A 14,218-nucleotide genomic window follows, 5' to 3' on the forward strand; every position below is an offset into this window, starting at 1 on the left:
TTTATTAAAACTAGGTCAGCTATGCAGTAGAAATGTGCAATTGTTTTTGAAATAGGAGCCCTATATGACCAGAGGAAACTGTGACTGTGGTGTAGAGTGAACGTCACTGATTATGTTCGCAGCCCAAAGCAAAAGTAACCCAATCGCCAGAATAAAATGTTTAGCCTTATACGTTTCTGGAATATCCACAGAAAACATTTCAGTGGTCCAGCACAGACACAGGCTCTTCTTGGTTACTTCCCCGAGCTGTTGGCCACGTAACCGTTTCCCTCACCGGGAACCGGGGCCAGTGAGCTGGTTTGCTAGCCTGGCTGCTCCATACAAAAAACCCTCTTTACAGCGTTTTTCTTGCGAATGTAAGATCATTCATCAACAAAATGCTTAGATGAGTATCGCTACACACAGGATAAATCACCGGCCTTTTCCAAAGGACTAGAGAACAAACAGCACACTGGAGTCCGTTATGTGGATCAACTTACTTACCCAACTGCTGAATGACTGGCTGCTGCTGCTGGATGTAGGCAAGAACACTCTCTGTGTTCCCTGTCTTTCTGTATGCAGAGTTGGCAGTCCGACTTGACATTCTGTCTGAAAGCAAAGTCGGGTTCACTGAGGAACTGCAAAGTCTGTTGTAGCGTGCCGTTTCCTGTCTGTCTCCAGATTATCAGCCGGGCACCAGCGCTGTCGCTTCTGCAGCTGAGCTGACCGGCTGCAGGTGCGCGACTCTCTCGTTACAGCTCTCTCGGCATAGCAGCTTAGCTTAGCTCCAGGTTGTCTTCCACCCTGAAAAGGGGAGAAATCCATAAAGAACTTGGACACAAGGCTTCCTTTCTAGTAGCTTCACTGAGAATCGTGAGTATTTACAGAGGTAGGCTACAATTGTTGTTTCAACATGACATATCCTGCTTCAGCATACGAACCAGCATCTGAAAAAATATGAATGGTGAACGGACGGCGAGAGAAAACTTTTTTTTTTATCCCGTTTGAATTGTGCCATGAAGTACACATGTGATTTTTCCTCAATAACAGAACTTTGCAAGTCAAGAAAGACACAGTTTATCGTAAAACTGAAACGTAACGTTTAGTTTTGTATGAAACCGCTCAATCAACTACATCTCTCGTCTCGCACAATATACGTCACACCAACACCAACATGGCCTGGCGGGAGAGAAAATGATGACGTCACTTATGCGACTGGTTGTGTCGTGTAGTCTTTCTAATTCATCATTTCAATTCTAGTGCAACAGTTTTATAACAAACCGCAAATTTCTTAACTTGCAAAGTTATGTACTTCATGGTACAATTGAAACGGGATCCAAAAATCTCGCCGTTCAACACCATATTTTTCCAGACGCTGGTGCGTGTAGGGCCCGACTGGAAGGGCCAGACTTAGACTCTCTATTGAGCAGGTTAGGGTGAATAGGCTACTGCCCATACAGTCATCTACAGACCACATCTTACCATCCTGAAGGCATCACTACATCCAAACTCCGCCTGGCAAGGTTTCTGCCGGAAAATGAACTCTTGGCAGCTGCCCAAAAGGCTCTGGAAAGGATCGAGGACAATTATTGTTCAATCTTAGCATTCTATCATGTCTGTCATCAAATGAATGGATAAATTACCAACACTTCAAGCAGTTTGCCAAGATCACAGAAATGTCAAGTCCCCAAAAATGTCACTCAAAATATCAGTCCACAAAACATCACTTGCACTTCATTACACAAAGCTACAGCGTTCCGCCATTACACATCTAACCTCTCCACTAGCACGCCATGCACATACAGCATGCCACGCACATACAGCATGCCACGCACATACAGCACGCCACGCACATACAGCACGCCACGCACATACAGCACGCCACGCACATACAGGCATTTTACGAAATGTCTATGGGAAAATAGATTGCGGAAGAAAATCTCTGGTGCAGTGCTGAAGCAGGAAGTGACGTTCACTTTGCCTCTCTATACCACACCTGCAGTGTTTTCACCTCACTCTCAAACGCCCACACGTACACACACATATAACACACATATAGCCTACATGTGCACATGTCCAAACATGTCCAAGCACAACGACCAAACTAAATTGTCACCTAGCAGATCCATATATTGATCTGAAGGGAGTTCAAGGTAGCACTGGGCATGCTTCCATATCAATCAAACAGAAGGGCACCATCATGTTTAGGAATAGACTCTTTTTTTTTTATAAAGCAAAGCCACTCCAATCTAACCACAAATGCCAATGATCATTAAGGGCTTGACTGCAGTACTTAACTGTTGTCAAGCAGATACATTAAGCACACTGCTCTTAGCTCTGTCAGTTACTGCTCATTGCTCTTAGCTCTGTCAGTTATTGCACATAGTAATTAGAGATGAGGAAAAAGTGCTATAATGAGGCAGTGGAGACAATTCATCTCATAGCCTCTTAATTACCTTTACACAGAGGTGCCTGATTCGTTAGCGGTGCACAGTAAATACACCGGGATCAAAACAGGCCTCCTTCCCTCCTGCCTTCCAGCTGTCTATTGGAGCGGTAGCTGCCCCACCTCCCTGTCACTGCCTCAGATTGACCGTAGCCTGTCTGCTAATAAAATTAAGAGGAATGCTCCCTCTGTGATGCTAGCTCTAAATCAATGGCCCCTCGCACCGCGCTGACAACCCCGGCCTCCTCTCTCTTTACCGTGACACCCGGAATATTAAATTGTGTCGCCGCGGGGGACGCAAGCAGAGAGAGAGAGAGAGAGAGATGGACAAGTAGCGAGCAGCAGAGGAGCGTACCACAGATGGGTTCGGATTAAAATTAAACCATTTTTACGTCAAACAAAGATGAGATGGCAGGAGGGAGGAAGGGGAAGGGGAAGGGCTGAAAGACAAGGGTTCAAGAGGTCGATCAGCAGTGTGTAACTGGAGGGGAAAGATCAGGTAAAAACTGTGCTTATGGGACGAGGTGAAATGGCCAGGGTATGGAGGGGGGGGGGGGGGGGGGGAGGGGGGGCAAGAGTGACAGAAAGGGGAAAGAAAGAGAGAGATTGAAAGCTACAAATGAGGAACATGAGCAGAACAAAAAGGAAATGCCCATTGGTGCAGGCATGGAGCTATGAGGTGGGGGATCAGACATGGAGCTATGAGGTGGGGGATCAGGCATGGAGCTATGAGGTGGGGGATCAGAGAGCCTGGGAGCGTGGAGGAATGACAGCCATCTGACCTTCACGGCCACAGATCACACGCTTAACACTGCTAGTTGAATCACTGATGTATCTACTGTGCCGGGGAATGTCAGTGGCACAGTCTTTAGGCGTCTCTATACACACTGTTGTTCTTCGCTCACACGGGTATGAATATTTCAGCAGCCTGTGTGGGAAGACAGCTTGTGCTAAAATAACAATCATCCACTCTGGCAATGGTGATCTCAACTGGCAACAAGGGCCAACCGCATCTTTTCAGCTCACAGCAAGTCTGCAAGGGACAGCCTGCTCTAGTGGATAATCCCACATGGGTTAGGGTTAGGGTTAGGGTTAGGGACAGCCTGCTCTAGTGGATAATCCCACATGCACAGAAGTCTTTGTTAAGGGTTAGGGTTAGGGTTAGGGACAGCCTGCTCTGGTGGATAATCCCACATGCACGGAAGTCTTTGTTAAGCCACAAAGCAGCGATAGCATCGTATTCTTTAGTCTTTGTTAAGCCACAAAGCAGCGATAGCATCGTATTCTTTAGTCTTTGTTAAGCCACAAAGCAGCGATAGCATCGTATTCTTTAGTCTTTGTTAAGCCACAAAGCAGCGATAGCATCGTATTCTTTAGTCTTTGTTAAGCCACAAAGCAGCGATAGCATCGTATTCTTTTCCATCTTCTCCTGTGGAAGTGCTATACAGTATCTACCGCAATGTGGCTCGGCTTGGCAATCGCAGTTTTGAATTTGGACAAGTCCATTTTAATTGGATCATTTTAAGACTTATCTTGGATTAATTTTAGGAAAGAGTAGAAGTTACAGTTGGATTAAAACAAAATCAATTGTGAATTGAGAAAGCGCTAAACTAACATAGCAATGAGCACTTGCTGCTTGTGCCGTAGCTTTACTATGCCGGACGTCTTGTTGTCAAGAGTGGCTCCAGAAGACGTCCATGGAAGCTCTAACTTACTCTACCTTGATAGCCGGTTCTGATGTCAGCGCATTCTGTACATCCTTGGAAGATACACATGTACATAGAAGACAATCTTCCTCTATGTACATAAAAGACACTCTTCCTCTTTGAAGAGGTGATCATAGCCTTCTCGCCCTCCTGCTGTGCGCGTCTCTACTCTCTCCCTCGCGCAAGCATCTCCTTTCAATAAATCAAAGTAGGATGAACCTCTGAGTCCGGAACATGTCTTCAACAATAATGAGTTCACAAGGTACATTCAAAGTACATTCTGGTGGTGAGTGGCTCCATAGGCTACAGCCTTCAGACAATCACAATGCATCTAAAGTAGTACTTCATTTTTTCATTACTGTGAGACGATTTTAAAAGCCCATGCATGGTTTTCAAAGGTGCATTACAATATTAATATTTTTTATCAATCAATCAATCAATCAATCAATCAATGCTTGCAAAGACAGTGAATTATCTGCCATCTCTTCAGGTCTTGGTTCCCGTACTAAAGTGTACATGATGACACCCTGCAAACCAGTAAGACTAAATTCTAAGAGGAAGGTTATGTTGTTCTTGTGTACTAATGAAAGGAGACAGTTGGTTATGTTGTTCTTGTGTACGAATGAAAGGAGACAGTTGTCCAGCCTCACAGGAAGAAACTAAAACAGAACAAGAGAGTTGCCCCATTCTTACCTGCCACCATTTCACTGCAGTAGGCCTATTTCTGGCTTCAGTAAAGGTTACACAAAGACTTTCATTTCCACCATTTGAAAAATGTGATACCTAGTCTGACAAGATGATTGCTTGAATGAAAATAGAAAGTTCACTACTACTGAATAAAGACAAGCAATGAATGTGTAACCTTTTATTTTCTTTCAAAATGGGTATGTTGCACTTTGGAAAGAAACATTTCATGTAGCCTTGATTTCAGCTCAAAGTAACAGCTCTGTGCTTTCTGAATGAATGTATTTTAACTGTTTGCCAGTGATGCTGATTGCATTGAAAATGGCCACCTAGTGCCTGTAACCTGGCAGAATTTCTAGCCCATAAACGAATAACTTGGCCAATAAGTATGTAACATAGAAAATAAAGCAAACAGCAATCAATGTCTTCATTTAATGTAGAATGCAAAGACATGTAACTGGCTCATTAAACTCACATTCCAGGAATAACGTTAACATCCGCGGGTCTTACCCCGGCCCCTCGGACATTCCAGGCCAGCAGGCTGCACATTTGCCTTGGCTTTCAAACAGCAGTATACGCGGAGGCAGCCAGTTCCTCGGTTCTCTGCGGATCCCACTCACGTAGCGCCACAACACGCTGAATCCCACTCGATTTGGGGGCGGAACACGCCAGGATTGGCCAACGCCAAATCCAGTCCCCAGAATTGTCACATCAAAATATCAACACCCTATGGCCTGCCTCTCAACCCTCTGTCAACTCAGGCAAGATTTGTTTTCAGTCCGATAGGTCACGTGACCCTCTCTGAGAGAGTCTTTAAGTTTATATGCGTGCGGGTGTGTGTGTGTGTGTGTGTGTGTGTGTGTGTGTGTGTGTGTGTGTGTGTGTGTGGTGTGTGTGTGGGTGTGCGTGTGTGTGTGTGTGTGTGTGTGTGTGTGTGTGTGTGTGTGTGTGTGTGTGCTTTACCAGTAATCAACCCACTTTGTATCATATAATCTCGGTAATGTAAGCACATGGGCAGTGTTTTACCTTCTCTCTCTGTTTACCTCATCGAGAAAAATGCTCCTACTGCTGCCAGCAGAAACTCTGCCCCCACCAGCTGCAAGTGGGACAGTCAGAGACACAGAGCCCCAGAGATGATGATGATATAGATAGAGAGAGAGAGAGAGAGAGAGAGAGAGAGAGAGAGAGAGAGATGTATACACAGAGATGTATACACATTAATAACAAGAGATTTCAAGCCCCCATGACTGTATTGCTGTTGGTTGGCTGCCAATTGGCTAAGTTACAATCGCCTGTCTAGGACTCACATCTTATCATGATCTAGCAGGGCGTTTATAATGCAGCTCTGATACTCAACACCACTAACAGAGAACAGGACTTTCTAAGGCAAACATGTCAACACTTCAACAAACACTCAATAACTACTCAATAGTAGTTATGCGGCCCCTGCTCCGGGGCCGCATCTGGCTGTCACCACCTTCCCCCCCTGCTCCGGGGCTGCACCACCTTCCCCCCCTGCTCCGGGGCTGCCACCACCTTCCCCCCCTGCTCCGGGGCTGCACCACCTTCCCCCCCTGCTCCGGGGCTGCATCTGGCTGCCACCACCTTCCCCCTCTGCTCCGGGGCCGCATCTGTCTGCCACCACCTTCCCCCCCTGCTCCGGGGCTGCACCACCTTCCCCCCCTGCTCCGGGGCTGCATCTGGCTGCCACCACCTTCCCCCTCTGCTCCGGGGCCGCATCTGTCTGCCACCACCTTCCCCCCCTGCTCCGGGGCTGCATGCACCACCTTCCCCCCCTGCTCCGGGGCTGCATCTGGCTGCCACCACCTTCCCCCTCTGCTCCGGGGCTGCATCTGTCTGCCACCACCTTCCCCCCCTGCTCCGGGGCTGCATCTGGCTGCCACCACCTTCCCCCTCTGCTCCGGGGCTGCACCACCTTCCCCCTCTGCTCCGGGGCCGCATCTGTCTGCCACCACCTTCCCCCCCTGCTCCGGGGCTGCACCACCTTCCCCCCCTGCTCCGGGGCTGCATCTGGCTGCCACCACCTTCCCCCTCTGCTCCGGGGCTGCATCTGTCTGCCACCACCTTCCCCCCCTGCTCCGGGGCTGCATCTGGCTGCCACCACCTTCCCCCTCTGCTCCGGGGCTGCACCACCTTCCCCCTCTGCTCCGGGGCTGCATCTGTCTGCCACCACCTTCCCCCCCTGCTCCGGGGCTGCATCTGGCTGCCACCACCTTCCCCCTCTGCTCCGGGGCTGCACCACCTTCCCCCCCTGCTCCGGACCACCTTCCCCCCCTGCTCCGGGGCTGCACCACCTTCCCCCTCTGCTCCGGGGCTGCACCACCTTCCCCCTCTGCTCCGGGGCTGCATCTGGCTGCCTGACTCCACGGCGGAGCCCGGACCCTCGCTCGCCTCCGAGGCCTCAGGGGCTGACTCATAGCCAAAATTAATTATTAGGCAATACAGTGTACTTGAGTCCTTTTGCTTGTCAAAAGCTGTTGAGTGTCTCAAACTCTTCCAGAGGGGTGTCAGTAGGAACTGGTGCTGGCAGGTCTGATATCGTTACAGGTGCTACGATCCAATCCTCCTCATCTTCTGCTTCCTTCTCAGTCTGTCCTTTAGGCTCATCAGCACCCAGGCTGCTGCAGGCCTGAGTCTCAGGGAGAACAGCAGCCTCACATGGGGATGGAGACATAATGGTCACAGTCCATGACCCCATCATCATCCTCACAGTTGCTCATGTTTTCCTCCTCAGAATGTGCGTCTCTGTACTCTTGTGCATCACAGGATTACCCACTAACTCAACCACTGAATATTATTTCTATACTTTTGTAGATCTCCTTAGCCAGATAAACACCCTTTAACTTTTGTTAGATAACTAATAGAAGACTCTTGCGCTGACAAACGGAGGTGGTGTTACATCACTCCCCTAGCAACAAGTCACTGTCCTAGTAACACAGCACCAGAGGGTGGGGAGCTGCTCCAGCAGTGTTGTCAGGTGGGAGATGTTCAATTATCGTACCCGAGGGTCAAAATGATCGTTTTTGGAGGGAAATTATTATCACAATTCCTGATTTATGTCATCACTGATGATGTCACAAACAGACACAGCCGGCCAAATCGTGGCTAACCACCGCCTGCCCACTTAGGCAAATTTAATTATGATGATGATGATTGAAATCTCATTTTTAAAATCACAACACAAGCTTCAATTTTCCATTTTCAATGAGGTACTTTTTACTTTTAAAGTACATGTTACACCAGTAAGTACTTCCACTGAGGTAAAGGAACAGCAAAACAATAACACTACTTGAATAGGAAATTCCAGCACTCTATCTACCACGGAACTCAAATGACTTTGTCCTAGGGGACATGTATGCATGATTGGCTGCAAAGACGTGGTGAGAAGACATGTCTAAACAGACAGACATAGGATATATATTGATTACAACTAAGTGTCACCTATCTTTGACACAAAACAGCCTTTTATATAAAGAGGCCACTGATGCGTTTGGAAATAATTGATATGATGTGTTGTAAAATCCCTTCTAAGAGAATATAAACATCGATGCTGCCAGAATGAGTTTCTGGGATGAGCAGCTCTAAAGCAATACGGGTGTGTGTCTGTGTCTGTGCGTCAGAAGAGTAAACCAGACTACTGCAAGCATGTACTGTATCTGTGAGACATCACAGTATCCTCCTGGAGTGTTCAGACACTGGAGACGAGACACAGGGAGAGAACGAGAGAGGGGGCGGGGGAGTGGGCCCCTTATTTAGGGCTTATCTAGAGATAGAGATGGTGGAGTTGTTGTGTTCTCAACAAACAAGCAATTTCTGCTGGAATCGGACTCTCTCTCTCTTGTCTGTCTCTTCTTAGTCAGCCACCTCTCTGTTTTTCCCGTACACTTAGTTTCTATTTTCTTTCCTTATCCGTCTCTCATGCTCCCTCCCCTCTCCCTGACAGCCACGTGACTGGGAATGCTGAGACGAGGGAGAAATTGCGAAATGTCTCGCAAATATTTGTCAAAAACAATTTCCACCTCGGATGGCCCGCCAAATAATATGATGGGCACATATCATTGAAATGGACAATCGTCTCACTGGTTTGCCTACGCACATTATCCCCACTGTGTGTGTGTGTGTGTGTGTGTGTGTGTGTGTGCGTGCTGTCCATTTGCTACTGAAGGGGGATCCCAAGGGTGTTCCTCTCCAAGTAAGAAATGACAGAGGCGACAGCCACATCTCTTCTCTGTCCCCTCTCTCCTCACTCCATCCCCCAGCTGTGGCTTGACGGCTGTGCGGGTGCAGCAGCACGCGCGCCATCATGAATCCCAATGATCCAGCAAGCATCACAAAGCATTGCCTGCGTGACGTGAAGTGTACATTGTGAATAGGAATCAGTCACGGTGGGTGTCGCTGACCATTTGAAACGCACGCGCACACACACACGCACAGGTGTGAATCTCTCTTTCACACACTTGTGCGGGCAGCCGCGCGCGCGCGTGCACACACACACACACACACACACACACACACACACACACACACACACACACACACACTGACACACACACACACACACACACACACACATACACACACACACACACACAAGGGGTAGAGCCGGGGGTGGGGGGGGACACGAATATGTTTTCCCGAATACAAATATTTTTAAACTTAATTTGTTTTTGTCAAGAGAAACAACAATCATGTCAGCGCGTAGCATATTGACGCTTTGTCCCGTCCCTTGTGCGTCGCTTGTTACTAACATGGTACCCTTGAGCGACCCATGAAACGACTTGGGCTTTCCGACTAAACTCAATGTAAACCCATGGAAGTCATCTTTGACGCTTATGGCAACTGCTCCCCCATTAGCCTAACTGCTCCCCCATTAGTCAACTGCTCCCCCATTAGGGTCTGGAGGAGCTAACCTCTCCCAGACCCTAAACCTAACCTCTCCCACCCCCCATGCCTAAACCTAACCTCCCCAGACCCTAACCCTAACCCTAACCTCTCCCACCCCCCATGCCTAAACCTAACCTCCCCCAGACCCTAACCCTAAACCTAACCACTCCCACCCCCCATGCCTAAACCTAACCTCCCCCCAGACCCTAATGGGGGAGCAGTTGACTAATGGGGGAGCAGTTAGGCTAATGGGGGAGCAGTTTACCATAAGCGTCAAAGATGACTTCCATGGGTTTGCATTGAGTTTAGTCGGAAAGCCCAAGTCGTTTCATGAGTCGCTCAAGGGTACCATGTTAGTAACAAGTGACGCACAAGGGACGGGACAAAGCGTCAATATGCTACGTGCTCGGAGTGAGAACGTGTTGGCAGGTCGGGATGTGTAGCATAGTGAGGTTACGTCGCTGTCTCTGTCTCTCTCCTCTGCTCGGCTGTCTGTGTCTGTCTCTCTTCTCTGCTCGGCTGTCTGTGTCTGTCTCTCTCTCTCCTCTGCTCGGCTGTCTGTGTCATGGTGGATAGCTGCAGTCTGTCTGCCAGAGCTGATATTTAGCTGGGTGGTCAGCACATTTGTCCGTGGTCCTGCCCTGGGAACCCTTGGTTGTTGTTGAAGGACATTTATTTTAACACAAATATCTAGAGGTGCTCCGATCGATCGGCACGCAATCTGTATCGGCCGATTTTGACCTCAAATATGCGATCGGCTGATTGCAGACCTTACTTTATTGTTGCAGATTGCATAGCTGATCATGCTGCACGTGAGAAACATGAGGCAGCCCATTTCTCCGCAGAGTTAATTGGTGTAAAAAAAACATTTTCATGTCTTCAATGTCTATCGTTTAACTTTCATATTGTGCTCTAACGTTTATATCATTGTGTGGCAAATCACACCACCTCCACACCAGACTGCCAACACGGCCCTTGCGTCTTGGAATCACACAAATCAGCTGGTGAGTAGAGCAGAGAGAAGTTACCTCCAGTCCTCCCGCCTACCGAGGCATTTGCGTGGTGTTAAGTCCGCGTTTGATCCATGTTTGCGTGTATCCTTGTAAAGTTAATAGCTCCGGTTAGCTTTAGCCGCTTTAGCTTATACTGTAAATCTCTAAAATAGTTTCCTTGGGTCGAAGTTATTTTTCTTGTGTAACAGGGAAATCCCGGAATGGAGTATTTTTGTTGAGTGAATTGAACTGCATGGAAATCCCGAAGTGGAAAATCTTTGTTCCTTTCTAAACTGAACTGAGGGAACTGGACTGAACTATAAAGAACATTCTTCTAGCCATTTAGTTCAACACAGTCTTGTGCTCCAATTATCTCGCACACAAATAATCATGTTGGCAATTTCCTTTAGCCTACACAATATCAAATATTGATGTAGAAAAAAAGAAAATGTACTGCACTTTCAATTTGATGCATGAAACGTAGGCCTATATGTCAAATGGAAACTGTTCTATAATAGACTGCTATATCTGCTTAAAAGAAAATATATAAACTCCTCAAAAAAAGTTCAGAAACGTTATTTCAGTCGATTATTTCCCTTTAATAATACCAATTGGTATTGTATTTTATATCAACTAAGGATCGTGCATTCTTGGAATGAGCAACACAGCTAACCGTGTGGGTAGCGCCCTCCAAAAATTGCCAAAATCTCCTGCAATATTCTTCTGTTGGTATTCACTCTTGTTTTGAGCTTCAAGTGCTGGCGGGTGTGTGCCAGTCACAGGTGTGTGACTGGCACCTGAGTGGCACCTAATTTGCGGTGCCAAGGTGCCAAGCTGTTGTGGCTGCGTATGGATCTTCCACACGCTACTGAGGTCCCTGACAGTGTCAAATGAATAAAGTGTAAAAATGGCCAATATGTGTTGTTTTTTCCTTATGACTGTGGGAGAGTGCAATAATCCAATCCACCAAGCAACTCAAAACAAGAGTGAATACCAACAGAAGAATATTGCAGGAGATTTTGGCACATTTCTTTGGGGCGCTACCCACACGTTTAGCTGTGTTGCTCATTCCATGAATGCACGATCCTTAGGCCTACAAGTTGTACCCCGTTGTAAATGTGACTAATCAGGCTTTCCAACGATATAAAATACAATACCAATTGGTATTATTAAAGGGGAGAAATAATTGACCGAAATAATGTTTCCGAACTTTTTTTGAAGAGTTTATATATCGGTGATCGGTAATCGGTGATCGGTCGATGATCGGTTGGGCAGATATTTACCATAGGCGATCGGCAATCAGTGATCGGTGGCAAAAAACGTGATCGGAGCACCCCTACTAATATCCGAAAATATAACAACAAAAACAGGATTGTTACGCCTATTTCCACTGTTATTCAAATGCAATTACGAATAATGTTGCTGCCTCAACAAATACAGAACAGATACAAATACTGGCCTCTCTAACACACACACACACACACACACACACACACACAGCGCATGCTAAATATCCTCTCAGCACTCTCCGGTCCTCCCCTCCTCTGTCAATCTCAGGGAGTACGCACTGCGCAGAGACCCATTCACAATGAAGCTCATGAATTACCAGCAGAACATGAATGTCAACTATCTGGCCAATGTGTGGATCCATCATTCTTCTCATATGCGGACATGTCAAAAGATCCGGCCTGGCTCAGTGTGCCGCGGGCCTGTGAATGATATGTGTGCAAAACCCACGTCATTTACACATGCAATCAATTATCCAAATAACGCCAAACGTGGAATCCATGTACACATAGCTTCAACCTCCCAGAGGTGACGGGCGGATCTCCCTCTGGTGTGCCCATGGAATTGGATTCACTGTATAACCATCTGTCATGCTGACAGTAATTTCATCACCTTTTCCATAGTTGCATTTGACTGGATACATCCAGACACATTTTGTTTACAGTTTATTCTCAATGGCTTAGGTAGTCTTACCTCATCCTCTAAACAGTGCCTCAAAACCCCCAAACCATTAAGCTAATTGGCCACTACACTATTTCAGTGCTCATTGTGGTCACACAAAATGCAAAACACAACGCAATTGTCATCGTATATAGATGCAATTTTCATTCAACTATGACATGCCGTCAAAACAGATAGTATTTTTCTCAATCGGCTACGTCCATTTCCCGCTCGCATCGACACAGTTGATCCTCCCATGTGCTACATCCTGCCGGTGAAGCTCCCCGCTGTCAGGTGAAAGGGGGAAATCATAAGAAAAAAATCATGCATGCAAAATACTGTGTGATTGTGTGTAATGTGGACGAGGCAAAGTACAAAGTAAGGCAACAAGGCAGGAACATCCTCAGGTCATGGAGCCACAGTGGAGGTGCCAGGCCAGTGTGGGGGGAACATATCAATGTGTGCTGCCAGCTCAAACAATGGTGTAATCCACCATGTTCCCAGCATTGGACCCTGCAACTACAACAGTGAACACAGCCGTCTTCTTCATGTTACAGTGCGCTCATCCCTGAGAATGAGGAGGGAGCAGTCAGTGAGGCCTGACTTACCAAATTATCTGGTGATTTGGGACAATGTCACTTTTCACTGCTGCCTTCTTGTCAGGGAATGGTTTGCTGGCCGCCAGCGAATGCTTCCTCAATCATATTGTAGATTTTTTAGGTACAGTTTACGGTCGCCAGTCCCACAACTATCATCTTTACTGGATGCAAGAATGCTGGTTGAGGACATGACAGTTGAGGGTGGCTGACATGCCAAGACATCATGAAGTGCTGTAACAGGGAGGAGAGACTGGATGCCCAATAGAGCACTGCAGGAATGAGTCCGGAAGTAGCATGGAGGGCGGAATTCCCGGACTTCCTGGATATTACGGGGAATAGTCAATGGGGTTTTAGAATGAGGATTTCACTTACAGTAAATGCATAAAATAAGGCCTGTGGTTAACCAAAGTTAATGGGAGCAGTAATTTGGGTTCAGCAGGATAATCTTCACAAAAGTGAATCACCTTTATTACTTTTGAAACGTAATATATATTTTTTTATAATGCAATTTTTAGAAAAGGCTTCAAAAGGCATAAAAGTGTTTCACGTTTGTGAAGATTATCCTGCTAAACCCAAATTACCACTCCCATAAACGTTGGTTAACCACAGACCTTATTTTACGCATTTAAGTGAAATCCCCAATCTAAAACCCCATTGACTTTTCCCCGTAAGATCCAGGAAGTCCGGGACTTCTGCCTCTTTTACATCTTTTACATGACAACACTGTGTGTGTGTGTGTGTGTGTGTGTGTGTGTGTGTGTGTGTGTGTGTGTGTGTGTGTGTGTGTGTGTGTGTGTGTGTGTGTGTGTGTGTGTGTGTGTGTGTACACTGTCTGTCCAGTTTTGATGCATATTTTGTCATTGTTACGCAATGATCAGAGGTGCTATACATTTGGTGACATTGTTGTAGCAATTGAGTGACTTTGTGTCTTTTGACGCATGTGGTTAACATTATGAGTGT

Source organism: Poromitra crassiceps, assembly GCF_964638095.1.
Source record: "Poromitra crassiceps genome assembly, chromosome: 19".
In the NCBI taxonomy this organism is placed as follows: domain Eukaryota; kingdom Metazoa; phylum Chordata; class Actinopteri; order Beryciformes; family Melamphaidae; genus Poromitra; species Poromitra crassiceps.